We start from the raw sequence: 17,216 nt of genomic DNA on the forward strand, positions 1-17,216 counted from the left end.
TACGAATTCACCGGCACCCGTGTGTAATTGTAGCTGCTCTCCACTGCTGCAGTTTTAGTATCGTTTAGTCTTTGAACTACGTTGACGTAAAGTTTTCTTGTGGTATCACCTACCGCATGTCAGTGTTTACGTCTCTATAGTTGAAAGTAGTACAGTGTACTCTTTCGCTATTAGTATGGCAGCAAGTTTATTCAGTTGTTCTATCTAACTGCTATTAACATTATTTTACTATTTTTTAGTTACCAATACTCAAGTTTTTTGTAATTCAGGATTTTGTAAGAACCTCCACTATTTTATTAATATTATGCATATATGTACGTTCATAATTTTCAAAAAAAAAAGTTTATTTTATTTATAGCAATATTTTATTCTACATCAGTGTGTTGATGTGTGTTGATGTAAAAAATAAATACAGTTACATACCATATAAGAGAAATTCATATATTGAAAATAATGGACAATAGGCAACGGTATGACATACCGCATGTCAGAGTATACCTCCTGAAACATCCATATCAGTTGGTCAAGGGATAAAATATATTTTAGTGTTGTTCTAAAGCTATTTTCTTGTGGCATTTTTACAATTTTAACTATTTATAATGGGAAATAAGCCACAATATTATTAAAAAATGATTTTTATTAACGTTTCGACGCCCAAATCGGGTGCTGTTGTCAAAATACAAAATACTACCAACATAAACAAAAATGTTGTTGCTTAGTAAAAAAATTCTTCTAATAATTTATTTAATTTGACTCATTTATATCGGCAATTCAGATACATATGATACATTTTAAAGTAGAAGACTTTAAAATGATATTGCCAATATTTATGAGTTAGGTTCCTGGGACGACTTTACTGAAAGATAGTTCATTCGATTACATGAAATCAACCCCAACTCAAGAATATCCGTCACAAAAAAATCATAGCATGTGATCTGTCTTTAAAAAGACAACCACATGCAACAGTGACATTAAAATTCTCGCGTTAGAGATCTCATAGTAAATCACGAGGGAAAACCAGGAAAAACATCGTGATACTATCCCGACATCGTAAATATTTGGTCTTACATTTAATTTATTCTCAAAATTAATACCAAATTCTGACTTTACTATAATTTTGTTTAAATTATAAATAATATCAATAATACATGGATATATAAGTAATACTAAAATATATAATATGTACTAACTCGACTATTGACTTACTAATTGTGGTATTTTCTTTCTATTGACTTCCTCTTTCAGTATGGGTATCCACATCCTACCCAGTGGCGGCGCCTGGTGTAAAATATTGGGGGTGCACACATAATGTTAACATATAAAAATACCTTGAGACCCTATTTCCGTAGGTAAAGGGTTTTGAGTGTCTTCAAATTGTAAAAATCAAAGGACCTTATTAAAAATTACAATAAATAATGTATTTTATTGACTTAAAATTATAATTTAGTGTTTAAATGTTACAACCAAGTTTTGTAACAAAAGTCAGTCGAAAACATTGCGAGTGCAGTTAATCGATCCTGGCCCATAGCTATTCTAAGGAAAGTTTTGATACGTTTCAATGCAGAGAGACATCGTTCTGTTTCTGCAGTTGTCACTGGCATCGTAACAAGTACATAATTGGAGAATTCCAACTGGATATAGTCCTTTTCATGACCATTTTTCAGTGAGTAACAGTTTTTCGATTTCTCTCTAACGCACTAAATTGTATGTGACAGAAAAAAAAGCACTTCGGTGATTACAGACATTTATTCATTTTTTCTAGTTATTCTAGTTGTCGATAGATGGCGCCATAATCAAAAAAGAATTATTTATTAAATAAAATAATAATATCAATATAATCGGTACAATTTCTAAGACTATACAAATCAAAGAAAATACCATTTTATAAATGCAATGGACACAATTATTGATTTGTTTTTATTCCAAATTGAAAATAAAAAGTGACAACTGTCAGATTTAACTAAAATGTCATGTTAGAATAAATGTCATAAATGTGTATTATCACGGACTTACCTTTTTTTCTATAACTTGTGACGCACTGAAAAATGGTCATGAAAAGGAGAATAGTTAAAATCGTATCTTCTATTTTATTCATTATGCATCCTCTTTTCCAAATATGTGCTTCACACCTACACAATTTGTAAGTTTTTGCACAAATCTCCATTTTAAATAATCATTTATAATCCCGACGTTTGCACTTATTTGGTACATTCTTAATTAACAAATTTGGTTTCGGCATTTTTAATTTTTCTTCTAAATATAATAAAGAAAATTCCACACCTGTAATTTTGAACCAATCAAAATACGTTATTTTGACAGATCACCATGGCAACGGAGGTATTTTATCGGAAATTTTTTGCTCGTGGGGTACCCAACAGCGAATTATAGTGGAAATTTTTTGACGTTTACAATAACAGAACATTTTTGACAGACTGGTTTTTATTTGTTTACATAATTTAGTTTTGATTCATTTTCTATCACTTGTAGTTACTCAAAACTTATGTAAAATTGAAGAATATACTATTTTCTATCTTGAAATGCTATTCCCATGCAACTACAATGAGTAGAAATTACGAATTTGAAAGCCTAAATAATTGCTGACAAAGCTATGGCGCGCTATTAATCTGTTCATGCAGCTTTGGATTTTCAAATGCAAATTTGGTGTGGAATTTTCTTACCGAATACCACGCGAAGTCAAATTAATATCCGGAAATTTTTTTTTGATCATGAATATTTTTAGAAAATTTCCCTCGTCTGCGACTCGGGAAATTTTCAAAATATTCATGATCTCAAAAAAATTTCCGGAAATAATTTGACCTCTAGTGGTATTACTAGTGAAAATTTAATTGATTTTAAATTTTCCACGCTAACATTTACGTCCACAAATCCTTCCATTCTTAATATAGTTCCGAAATTCGAACTTCATGAAAGCAAAATTTAAACATACGTGTGCCGTGCACGTTAAAAACACCAAAGATCATGCCATAAGATCACATCCAACTTGTGATCCTGTGGCCATCTAAACTTGTGGGCTATAGCGGGTAGCGGGGTGGGTGGTGAGTTATATTTTGTCGTATGAAAAGTCATTGGTATAGGAACCACTGTGAGAGCGGTGAACGCGGGGTTCTGTCTAAGGCCTCGCATCCGTGAACTTTCTCCTTTGAAATAGAATAAAAATAATTAAATATTACCTATTACATACTTATAAACTCCTTGGATCTGTTATTTCGAATTTCAATTACTGTATAGTTAGATTAAAATGCTATTTATAGAATGATAAATATTACATATATTAATGTTGGTGTGAAAATAATTTTGGGGGTTCACGTGCACATGTGCACTTATGGAGAAACCGCCACTGATCCTACTGCATTCATTTATTTATTATGTTAAAAAATCATTAAAAATATATTTTAGTTTGAAGTTTTAAAGGGTAAAGTATTTTCTTATAAATAAATAAAAAATAAATATGTCCATATTTAAAGGTTCAGTTACCTTCTTCACAAAGTATGTAACAAGACGTTTATCATCTAAACCCATTTTAATTTTTTAATTGGAGTACCATTGTATAATTTGATACTTATTCATAATATTACGTATTTTTTTGTATTTTCAATGTATAAAAGAATTTATTTTGTGGATTATTTTTAGAAATACGCATGTAATCAAAGTTAATAATAAAACGTTAGAACTAATTGATGTGTTTAAATAATATACTACGGGACCAAAAATGTTGGCAAGCAGCTCAATCCCAAACTTAAAAGAGAACAATAAACAAAGCAACAGAACAAAAAAGAAGCTGTGTAAAGCACGGCAGGTTAATTTTCTGCGGATCGCATGCAAATGCTGACACTTCCAGGCGAACAGGTATAGGATGAACAAAACCCCAAGGAGGAACCGATCATCAATCTATTTTCTTGAGCCGTACTTTTCGTAGAGAAAATGGCCAACCCTGCAAGGAATGGTGAGACCAACTATCTGGGCCTTACTGCCGCTACAAGACTTTGAGCAAGCGCGTTGCTTATCTGGAAGTGTCAGCAATCGCAGGCGATCCGCAAAAAAATGACAAGCAGTGCTTTACAAAACAGGTGTACGAAAACGCTGATTTTAACACTTTCTGTGCCAGGCCTTAATTTGCATGTTGGTCCCTCAATCACAAAGGTTTTTCATGCTTAGAGTCCCATTGCCTTACATATATGTCGCATATAAATAAACAAATAAATGACCAAAACATGTTTTGTAATGAGTTGTTTTTAACTAACTTTAAAAACGTTTTTTTTTCAACAGTACCATAGCCACCGTTACTTAACAAGCCATGAAGTTAAAATTTGGCAACATCTATTGGTAGACCGATTAATTCTGACAGTTCTCATTTATTTTTAAATAATTTTCACTGTATTTACAGAGAAACTGAAATATTTTACAATATTTCGTGCTCCAAATTATAAAGAACAATAAAAGGTATGTTATTAAGATGATTTTAGTTCAATATAATATATTTTTATATAAACTTGCGTGCATATAGAAATCCGTCCACTTAAAAATTTTGTCATTATTAATGCCTTATATTTCCTAAACCTGTTGGCAGATTTAAGTGATTTTTTAATACGTTATAGCCTAATTCTTTTACAATACCGCTGTAATAATATTGTTGCTAACCAGTTAAATTTTTATGGTGTACCGGGCATTTATAAAATACTGAAATTAAAACAAAACTATAGACTCCGGTTTTCTTAACATTCTGTTTTTTTGATTAATTCGCTTATGTTTAACAACTAGATTTATTCTTTATCAACTCAGGGTGTTTCTAAATAAGTGCGACAAACTTTAAGTGGAAAGGAACAAAATTCAAAATTTTGACGGCTGTATTTTAAATGTTATCATTTTTTTCGAATCCTGAGAAAACTAATAAGTATTTTTGAAAAATTTAAACGCAGAATGAAAGATTACTTTATTACCGAGGGCCGAAAGTACCTTAGAATGAATAAAAAGTTATTTAATGACATATTTGAAACTAAAAATCACACTAAATTTTCTTAGTTTTTCACCCCTGTAACTTATTAAAATAAACATAGAAGTTTTCAGGGACTTTCGGCCCTCGGTCCTAACGTAATCTTTCATTCTGCGTTTAAATTTTTGAAAAATACTTATTAGTTTTCTTAGGATTCGAAAAAAATGAATCCCGTTTATATTCTTGTTATTGGTTTTTTTTTTGTATAATAAACGTTACTTACAAGGAATTACTTTTAATTTTATTTTGTACAAACTTCTAATTAATAATATTTTCTTGTTCAACTCAAAAAATACTATAAATTTTACCAAAATTTGTACTTTAAAATCGTAGTTTCGAAAGCGGTAGTCCGAAAGTCAGACTACCGACGTCATCAATTGCGACGTTGCCTTTTTCTCTTCATGGCTTGTAAAGTAAAAGTGGCTGTGACAGTACTCATCAGGGAGCAAAACCAACTTGACACTACGCAAAGGCCAACTCCGCATCTTGCACACAGGTATCTCGATTAGCTTCTTTTTTTCTGGTCTTTTCTGTGGCTACAAACGCTTCATCTTCTAGCAGCTACCTATAAGAGTTTCCACCAGTGCTACAATATAGCATATATCTAAAATATGTGAACAAATATATACGGCAATGGGTCTGCATAACCTGTCTTAGGTGTTAACATTTTGAAGCTTTGGGAACAACAATCTGACATTTTCGGACATATTTCTACGGCATTGGGACACGCAAGGGAAAAGCAGAGACATTCTCGGTATTTTAGGATAGGATGGATTCATGGAAGCTGTGAGAAGAGCCATAACATATTCATATTATGAACTAACATTTATTATTTGTACAGAAAACTAACAGTTTATCAAATGGCAGCATTCTAATAAAAACGGAATGTAAAAAGTGGGTTTTGTCGAGACCGTTAAAAATTGGCAATTTTCAACTTGCACTTTAGACCGAACGGTTCGTCTGAAGAAAAAAGTAAATAGTGATATTTGAAGATAATTTTAAGTACTTTAATTTCTGTTGAGAGACCATTTACTAAAAGTTAATAGTTTTCGAGATTTGAGCAAAAAAGCTGAAATTTTTCGATTTTCTCGCGATTTTTTCAATATTCCGGCAAGAAATTTTGTCCGCAGACCTAATATTCGGATTCAGCAGCCCAAAATCCATATATTAATGAAAGAAATCAGAACTACCCCAAAACTTTACCACTAGGGAGCTCGTAGAGTACAAATTGACTGAATCATAAAGCCGCTTTTACAATTTATGCAAATAAAAAAAAATTCCAGGATCTCCACCACAAGCTTCGTCTGCCCACTTTGTCCAACTACTACATTGTATCCACTTTTCTTATGAAGAGCTATTTTGATACGTGTCTAAACAAAAGAGACAGAAATTCTTCACCCTCCAAGTCGAAGGCTCTAAGAACTTTCCTCTTTTTTCTTTTCTTTGATTCTGCTTTCTTATCTGGGCAAATGCTTCTTTTTCTTTAAGTGCTTTACTATATTTTTACACTTCAAGAACTTTTTTTTATTGGAGTGTCGGTTAAAGTTACGGCCTCTCGCTTTCTTTTCTTATATTTTGCATCCTTATATTTCTAGGCGCTGCTTTTGGTAGCGGTTTCAAAAGGAACGGATTCAGCGCAGCAGAGTTCTATTTTTATTTTGCATTGATTTTTGTTGTAAGATTACTTTTAGAAGGGTCAAGTTCCTTTGAGCACAACTTCGATCCTTCATCAGGTTTGCTCAAAGATCTTTCAATATTTTTGTGAGCATCAAGTGCCTTCAAACACTCTGGTTGCAGATGTTCGTTGGATGGGTTTGACAGTTTTGTGGGATTTTCAAAACTTGAAGGTTCTCTCTTTGGAAGTCCGTGTTATGGATTTTCCATATATTCTTATATCACTAACTGCTCTTAACATAATATCTGGTGTAGTTTTACCTTTTTCGGACTTCCTTTTAAAAGAACGCATTTCCTAAAGCAAAATGTCAAATCAGTAAAACTATATTTATGCTCGGGGAAGGTGACGCATGCGTCAATCATTATCGAATGCGTCAACCAACCCCAGAGCACATGTTTTTGGATATTTATGGTAAGGGAGCGTTCAAGTATTACGTAACGCGATTATTGAAGATTTTAACCCCCTACGTAACGCACTCTTATGGGAGTTTAACTATTGCGTAACGCAATTTTTAAAGATTTTTGGCCCCCCCTCAATTACGTAATACTTGAACGGTCCCTAATCGACTCTATATTAATTATTTTTGGAAAATATAATGATTGTATCTTAGTAGCTCCAAGCTTCAATAAAAAACAAAGAACGAATCTTTAAAAATGGGATTTCTGGAACAAATATGTATGATAATAAAAATTTACTCATCATTCTAAAAAAACTACAAAACGCTCTGTACACCTTATTAGTTATCGCGCCAAACTGAAACTACCTTCCGAGAGTGCGCTTTGTGGGGAGCCTTGGAACTTGTGTAAACGCGTGATTTCCAAGTTTCTTAGTTTCAAGAAAATCGCACTGCGTCAACCAACCCGGTGCGTCAACCAGCCCCGGTCTCCCCTACCTACTTGTTAGTTTTAGTGCTCTAATAAATTTTGTCAGTTAGTTACATAAACAAATTATTTAAACATGAAAAAAATTACTTGATATTTGAGGAAGGTGAAAAAATCATATGTATAACATGGGTGTAAAGTGCCTTTTCCTCCCTTGAATGATTACTGCCGTCCGCTACGCGTCGGCAGTGCCGCGCCAGCACGTGTTAGCGCCTGTGTGCAAAACATTTAATGGCACCTATAATGGTCCAGGATTACTAGGGCTATCTTCTCCTGGTAAGGGTGGTTAACCCTTATCCGAGGGGTGGAATGATTAATAGTCGTTTCACTGTTGAAGTTGTTTTATTATACTCGCATGACTATAAGCTGGTAGCAACCTACGTAACGTCTTCTCGCGGAGTGTAGATGACACTATCTTTTAATGTGAATAATCTTACGTCTAATAAAATAGAATGACGAATGTGGAATGTGTAATGAGGATTCCCTTATTATATTTTGGTTGTATAAATATATTTAAAAGTGCAAAGTCAGCGTCGACCCTGAAAAGTGTTTATAGTGGCTGTATGTATAATTACACCTCACGATCTGGGTCAACAATGTTTATGTAACGAAAGAAGGTTGGAATTGTTTATGATGACATTTAAATAACGAAAGAAATTAGCGTAGATAATTAAAGGGTGTTTTTAAAAGATATCTAATGAGTACAGATGAATTCTTGTACACCTTTCCCTCCTAAGAATTTTCTGACTACGGGCAGAAAATTTTGCAAGTAGTGCTACCAACCCATACTGTGTTGTAATCAATACAAAAAATTTATTTTATATACAAACTTCCTAAAACTACGTAAATACATAAATAAAAATAAAAATGTTCGTTTAACAACATTGTTTCATCACACTTGTCACTCACTGTGTTTTCGGATTGTAAGCATATAATCTATTCTTATGTATTTCCTTGATTTTATTGTTTTCTATTCTGATTTTACAATTAACGTTATTTACTTCTGTTATTGTGAAAGGACCTACATAAAGACTATCAAACTTACCATTCTCTTCCCTTTTTACCAGGATTAGGTCTCCTATTTTAAAGTGTTGAGGTGTTGCTTTGAGCTTATTCTTTTCTTGCCGCTCTTTTTTGTGTTTCAATAAGAAGGTTCTGGCTCTCTCGTGTGCGCTTTGTAGTTTGTATCGTAACTCATTGTAGTAGGCATCTATATTGTAACATGGTTGAATCTCCTGTGTAAGGTCTTCCGGTAGGTTAACCTTCCTGCCATATAGCAGTTCGAACGGTGTGTATCCATGATACGCGTTAGGGGTTGTATTGTAGCAGTCTGTGAACATTCTGCAACACACATCCCAATTTTCTCTGTCTTCGTCTATGAATGCTCTTACGTACTCGTTCAACGTTCTGTGTAGTTTTTCGCAACTTCCAACGGACTGTGGGTGGTATGCCGTTGAAAAGTTGTGCTCTATTTTAATAGCTTTGTTAATTCCTGCATTACTTCGTTCTTATACTCTGTGCCTTGGTCTGTTCTTATTTGCTTCATGAGTCCGTATGTTGGTATGAAATGATCAAAGATTCCTCTTGCTATTGTCTCTGCTTCTTTATTGCACACTGGTATGCTGACCGCGTATTTTGTCAGTTCACACAACATTGTGATACAGTATCTATTACCTTCATTACTTCTAGTGAATGGACCTATTGTATCTATGTATACTATGTCCCATGGTTTGGAAGATGTGTCCGATATCACGAACTCTTCGACATGTGTTCTTTTCGGTTTGTTAATTTGACATTTGTGGCATTGTTTAACGTATTTTCTTACGTCTTTTTCCAAATTTTTCCATCGGAATCTTGCCTTTAGCTTCTTTATTAGTCTATTATTCCCTACGTATCCTCCGAACATCGGGTGATTATGGTATTCTTCTATTAATCTGTGTTTTTCTTTGTCATCTTTTATTGTTTCTGGTACTTCACATATGTATATTTCTATATTCTTCAATTTTTTATTTCCTTCTTTAATAAATTCATCAATTGTGCACAATTTAAAAATAATATCATTTACGTATATCTTTACTTTACGTACTGCATTCTCTACCGCCAGCTTATCAAGCTGTGCCAACGCTTGGTTTAAATCGAAATGATCCAATCCTGTGGCTATGCTTTTGCTGCATTTTATTTTGTTTTTGGCCCTAATGCTCAGTCTTGGTGAGATTAGTTCTGCTCCAAAGGACAAAATTGGTAGTCTATGCGCCTCTAAATTATTTAGTACCTTCCTTACTGTCTGTTTGGTGGCTTCTGGCTGTAATGCGAGTTCACTTTCAGCCTTTGTTTGTCTTGCTTCCTTCTCCTTTTCTCTTGCTTGAGCTCTTGTTATAGCTAGTATATGGGTGTTGTCTATGTATAGGTTCTTTAGTTGATGCAATGTTATTCTTGAAAGGCTGTCTGCGTAGTTACTTTTCCCTGTTATATACTCTATTTCGAAGTCATATTCTTCTAGGTCTAATCTGATCCTCGTGAGTTTTGAGGTTGGTTCTTTCATTGCAAATAGGTGTGTCAAAGGTTTATGGTCTGTTTTTACTTTGAATGTTGGTGCTCCATATAGATAACATTTAAAATGATTAATTCCCCAATGAATCGCTAGTAATTCCTTAACGATTATAGGTTTATTACATTCTCCTTTACTAAAACTTCTTGATGCATATGCTATAGGTAGGTCTATTCCGTTGTAAACTTGACTTAGGATTGCTGAACAACTCTCATTGGATGCGTCTGTTGTTAGGATAAACTGTTTGTTGAAATCAGGATATTTTAAAATTGGTGGTTTCGTCAGAGATGCTTTAAGCTTTTTGAATGCTTTTTCACACTCCTCAGACCAAAAAAATTCTACTCCTTTCCTCGATAATCTGTTGAGTGGGCTGCATATTTCCGCAAAATTTTTAATAAAACGTCTATAATAGTTGCAAAATGCTACAAATCTCTTTGTTTATTCCGCTGTCTTAGGTGTCGGATATTGTTCAATTGCTGCATACTTCGCTTTGTCGGCTGATACTCCCTCTTGAGAAAGATCATGTCCTAAATATGCTACTTCCCTTCTAAAAAATTGACATTTTCCTGGGTTAAGTTTCAAATTGAATTTTCGACATGTCTCAAATGTCTTTTTCAGGTTGTCTAGGTGATGTTTTTCGGATATTCCAATTACTACGATATCGTCCATGTAAAGAAATGCTTTGTCTGGTGTTAATCCTGAAAATGCTATTGACATCATTCTTGAAAAGCTATTCGGGCTTACATTTAATCCAAAAGGTAATCTGGTAAATTGAAATGCTCCGTTTTCCGTGCTAAACGATGTGTATTTTCTCGATGACTTTTCTAATGGTATTTGATGAAAACCTGACATTAGGTCTATAACTGAAAACCATTTTGCTCTTCCTAGTTGATCTAATATCGAATCTATTCTTGGTAATGGGAATTTGTCTGTAACTATCTTCTTGTTCAATTGTCTAAAATCTATGCATAATCTCCATGCTTTTCCTCCATCTATAGCTTTTTTCGGTACCAGTACTACTGGGCTGTTGTACTCGGATGTAGATGGTTCTATGATTCCTTGGTTTCTTAGTTTTTGTACTTGTCGATTTAATTCCTCTGTTTGCGCATGAGGTGTCCTATAATTCTTGATATATACCGGAGTTTGGTCTTTAACTCTTAGTTTCTGTTCGTACAAATTGTTACAGGTTAACATATCATGCCTTAGGGCGAATATGTCTGCATATTCTTCGCATAACGATACTAAGTTATCTCGTATATATTCTGGTATGTCTAATTTCAGTGATTCTCGTAATTCTTTTTTCCTATCCTTGCTGTCGTTGACTAGTCTATATCGATACATCAGTATCAGAGTGCACTAACTCAAAAAACATAGTTCTTCACAAATCCACTTTAACTTATTTTCTCTGGGAGCACATATTTTTAATCTGTTGTAAATGGCCCATTTGTTTTTCAAATAGAACAAAATTTTGGAATTAGATGTTTATTTTATGGTTCTTTTAGATGGTAATTTTTAATTAATTGTTTTTTAAATAATTCAGATTTTTTTTTGACTTGGTGCACTATGAAACTGTAGACACATGATTTTTTAACAGTTAGTGCATTTTGTATAGGGTATTTGTATGGAAATCAAATAAAATTATGTAAGTATTTTATTTTCTTATAAAATCATTATTGTTTCCTTGTTATGAAAAAATATAATAAAATCAAAATAATTCTGAATTGTCACTTTCTTCAGCAGCGGCAGCTGTGGTAGTGGTAAGTTCTGGAAAAACTGGAGGTTTATTGGAGAGGATGAGAGATGGTTCTTCATAAGCCACGCTCGTTCTGTTTTATCGAATATTTATGACATTATAATTTTCGTCAAAATAAGACTTCTTTTACATTATTTTGTGTGGCTGGTCTTTCTCAACTCTTCGAATTTGTATTTCGCTCCATTTTATTTTGTCTCCGGCTTCATTTGTATTAAAAATTTTCCCAATTTTTTGTAAATTTTTACTTCATACACTTCGGCAATTTCTTCTGTAGCGTACTAGGCCATCCAGTTTCTTTCTTCTCGTCTTCTTCTTCTTTTTGTATAGACATGACTGTCTGTTTTTTCAATGTGCCTCTAGTAAGTTGTCGTTTTCCATCGTTTTTTTGGTCTTCCCACTGATCGTCTTCTTATTGGGGAACCGTCTCTCGCTGTCCTCACTACTATATTTGTTGTCATTCGGCTTATGTGGTCATTCCATTCTATTCTTCTGTTTCTTACCCACTTATTAATGTTATCCACCTTACATCTCGTTCGTATATCTGTACTTCTAGCTCTGTCCAATAGTGTCTTACCATCGATTTTTCGAAGGGTTTTCATCTCCGCTGTTTCGAGCAATCTTTTTGTCCTCTCTGTGTCGGGTCGTGTTTCTGCCGAGTATGTCATTATTTGGCTGATGACTGTTTTGTAAATTCTGCCTTTCATTTCTTTTCCGATATTTTTATTGAAAGTTTTCTTAGCCAGGCTAATAATTATAGGTACCATTTGCGATAAAATATAGAGCGGGTTTTCTTTTAGGTATCTTTTTTTTCTTTTTCTATGAGGACATGCATCTCATCACCCTCATTTTGAGTATGTCCAACTACTAAGCATTTGTGGGTTATGCTTTTTATTGTTAAATTTTGAGAGCAATATAAAAACAAGCAAGCAATAAACTTGTTTTCGTTTTGGCCCAGGCAATTATAATATCGGAGTAAAATATGTGCTCATATTGAGGTCCCATGATTCTTTAGATACTATCAAAGACACGTACTTATTTCATTACCTCTGCTTGCGATACGTTCGTGCCACAAAAAACTATAGGAATGTTTGTGAGAAATATCAAATATAGTGAAGTTGTAACATGCTAACCGTCTCATGTAAAAAGAAAATCACTCCGATCTCCATTTGGTAGTGATAATACAACTTGTAGATGAAAGCAACAAACGACAGTACTGTCATCTCCCTTTGAATCCTTGATATCCAACTATTTCTCTAACTGAATCTGATTTTTTTCTCTGATATGTGCATCATACTTAAGTTGTTGTAATACTTTTAACAAAACTGATCTTTTTTGGCTGAAATAAGGCAATATTACATTCCCTGTTGAAAATATTGGTGTAATAATGGAGTTTTACGGGAATTTTCAGTTCTCCTCTACATTTTTCTTGGTACATGGTGGCTTTTAGAGATTTGTTTTTTCTTTCCGCAATAATGAGAATCAATTACTGGAAACGATTTGATGTGGGACCTCACGAATTCTTTTTCATCATCTAGTACACTTCGCGTCAAAAAAAAACTGGTACAACTCTTATAACCGAAAATCGTGTTCTTCAAGTTGTGTAAGTTGATCTTGTCACAAGTGTCATTCTAATTTCTAGGGCAACGTTGCCAGTTCAACGAAAATATTATATCAAACTAGGTAAAAACGGGGCTATGCGACAGACCGCATTTTTTAATATACTAAAAACTAAAACAATTGTTATTTTCCGTCATCTCAATTAAGTATCCATACATTGATTCGTGTTTTATTATAATTTATGAAAATATTTCAATTCAAAAATATTGATAGATAATAAATCTTGACATGACTTTAAATTATTACCTATGTTTAACTTCAAATCGAGAGGTGTGATTGGTTTCTCGTAAATTGTAGGACAAAATTGCATTAAGTTGTGTAGAATAAATAAAACACACTGGAAAAATTAAAAATTTAATTGGAAATTAATACAAAATGAATAACTTTTACAGTGAACAAGTGTGTAATTTAAATATAATATATATGTACCTGTTACAATTCGAAATATACATTTTAAACGTTATTTTTTTGTATTTAGATTTAGTGCAATTCCGTTATCTGTGATGGCAACAACGACGTGATTCACGAACAATAATTGTCAGTCTGAACACAGGTTTACATTGGGAAAAAAAATTGTACCACTTTTATATGACGCGAAGTGTACGCTTGGTCGCCCAGCATTTTTTTTCCTCCTCGATTGTCATTATGTGCAAACCCTAGCTCTGCTTTTTTTTAAATTGCTCTGCATGCTTTTTCATTATTATCCTATTCGAAATGTTTAAAGTGTTCATAAAGAAAACTTTACATACTCTAATTTTTTCATTTCTCATCTTAAAGTAATAAGCTATATTTTCGCTTCTATGACTCCCTTCTTTCTTATATTGATATTTTGCCTTAACCGGCATTACATTGTTAACTATAAAATCTCGCCGCCTATTTAAATCACCAAGACTCCAGTAGTTGTTTAACAGTTCTTCTCTTTCTGTATCACTAAATTTTTCTGAACATTTAATTTAGCAACGGTCAGTGCAAGCAACTTTCACAGACCATTTTGAGTTATTAGCTGACAACAGTTCTACCGATCAAGTTTCATTATGCACTAACTCAAAGTGATGCGGTATGAAACAACGACGTTGTAAAAAAAATATTCGATTCTGCATGTTGACAAGTCAAAATTTTTACAATGGGGTTGGAATTTTGAGATGGTGTAATTTGAAACTGATAAATAAACATATTTTAACCATTTCCTCATACTTATCTCAATATTGAAAAATTTTGAGTTGGTGCAGTCTGATACTGATGTATCGATATATATTGAATAGTTTAATGTCCAACGTCCTGATTGTGCTTGCCTCTACATTTACTGTTTCGTATGTTGTGTTCAAAATTTTGATGTATGGATTATTACTTGAAATAATTGCTCTTGCTATGAATATTCCTGGTTGTATTTCTTGTTGCCCCACTATCCTGTCGTTCCTTAGCGTTTGAAAAATTTTGACTATTCTGTAAATTTCACATCGGGGTGGTATTATTATGGTGTCATTATCTATATTGTCCAGAATTTTCGTACTAATGTAAAAATCGTTGTCCTCTTTAATGTGCATTTTAAGGTTTGCGTAGTCCAGTATACATTGAAAGTTAGAAATAAAGTCTCTCCCAATGATTCCATCTGTTGGAATTGGAAAGTTAGGTTCTACCAATTGAAAGATTTGTTCGAATCGAGTTCCTTTTACTTCTAGTGTTGTCTCAACTTCTCCCATTGTTTGCAACTCTCCTTTAGTGACTCCTTTTATTTTCGCCTTTGTGTTTGGTTTCACCTGTTCCTTCATAAAATCTTGTGAACATTTTAGTATTGAAATATCAGCTCCTGTGTCTATGATAAAGGTGCTTGTGTTTTCAAGGATTTCTGTTTTCATTCGTACAAAGTTCGTTAGGTTCAGGTCGAAGTTGTAAATGTTATATTTTATTTCTGCCTGTGTGCTTCCAACTTCTTGTTCATTCAAAACCCCAACTGCTTGGTTTTCTTGTTCTTCTTGACTGTCCTCTATCTCTAGTAACCTTACGTTCCTGTTACGTCCTCCTCTCTGGTTTCCTCTGTATGTTTGATTGTTAAATTGTCTGTATCTTCTGTTCGAATAATTTCGTTGATTGTCCGTTTCTTCTCCTTCGTTCCGTTGTCCGAAGTTATTTCTTCTTCCTCTGTCATATTTGTTATGGTATCCTCTTCTGTATTTCTGCTGTCCTCTCCTATTCTCGTAGTTTGTCCTATAATTTAAGACTCTTCCTTGTGCATTTTCTTCAGTCGTATCGATCGATAAAAATTTAGATACTACTTCCTGCGGTGATGTAAAGTTACCTGCTTCCAGTATTAGCTTAGCTTTCTCTGCATTAACGTTTCGTTTCATTGTTGTTACTACCGTTTCCGTCGTATATTTCTTCGCTAACTCCAGTGGCATTCCTTCCGCTATGTATGCTACTTTTAATTGTTCTGCTAACTCTTCCACTTCAGATGCGTACACTGCTGCATCTCTATGCCCTTGCCTTTGCTTGGCTAATTTGGCTATTAAATTCTTCGGATTATCACCTCTTAGTTCTTTCTTCAGTGCTTCAGCTATCCGTGGAATCGTATCTTCCGTGGTTATTAAGTTTCTAGCCTTATTGGTAAGTCGTGTTTTTATTAGCGTTACAGCTATGTCTTCATGACCTTCTGCCAATTTTCCAAGTAGTTCTAATGCGTCCAAAAATGGTTGTAATTTCCCTGCGCTTCCATCGAACTCGTTGGGCAATATCTTGCTTGCGATATTCAAAAACTCATTGATTGTCAGAGCCATGTTTAATATTGTTATATCTTGTTTTATGTCACCTTTTTCCTCTTTTATTTCGTCGTTAATTATTTCTTCTTCTACTTCCTCGTCGCTTTTTCCTTCTTCTACTTCCTCGTCGCTTTGTTCCTCCTCAACTTCCTCGTCGATTGGTTGATGTATTGAATTTGGAACCACTGTTCTTACATTTACTGCTTGAAATGAGCGTATAACTTTGTCTCTGATTTTTCCAAAATATTTGTTGCACGCTTCCCTCTGTTTGTCCGAAAGTGCTTCCCAGTTTTTCTTAGTTAAGTGCGTGAACTTGTTATAGGATTTAATTAGCTGTGTCGTTACTTCTTCCTGTATGCCCTTAGATTTCGGTACTTTTTTCTTTAAGACCCTTCTGCTCTGTCTTCCTACTTCTTGTGCCAGTTCCTCAACTATTTTGACTAAATCTTCCCAAGTAACTTTGTTGCTACTCATTTATACATAATTTTCTATCCTCAGTTCCTGCACTTCTTAGCGAAAATATAAATTCGATAGTCTTACGGTGTATATAGATATGTGGTATATAGATATATATATTAAAAAATAACGAGATAAAATAATACGTCAATATATGGTAAAAATATGTAAAAAAATTGCAATAATAATAAATAATAGTTCAAAAATAAATAACGTTATATTAACCCTTGTAAATAAATAGTTAGAATAATAATGTAAATGGATTATGCATATAGCGTATATTTGTTATACCTATATTTATATCGTATATTTATACCCATATAGCACACAACGTCCGATGTACGTCCATATAACGTACATTTAAAGTCCAAACGTCCATGGACCAAAACTGGACGTACTATGTACGTACATTACGGGACGTCCATTGGACGTTTGATTTCAACGTACATTGGACATCCATTTGTGGTCCATGGATATTTTACACAAAACGCGACTATTATATTAAGTCCCAATACAAACTAA

This window comes from Diabrotica virgifera, chromosome 7, assembly GCF_917563875.1.
Source record: "Diabrotica virgifera virgifera chromosome 7, PGI_DIABVI_V3a".
Taxonomy (NCBI): domain Eukaryota; kingdom Metazoa; phylum Arthropoda; class Insecta; order Coleoptera; family Chrysomelidae; genus Diabrotica; species Diabrotica virgifera.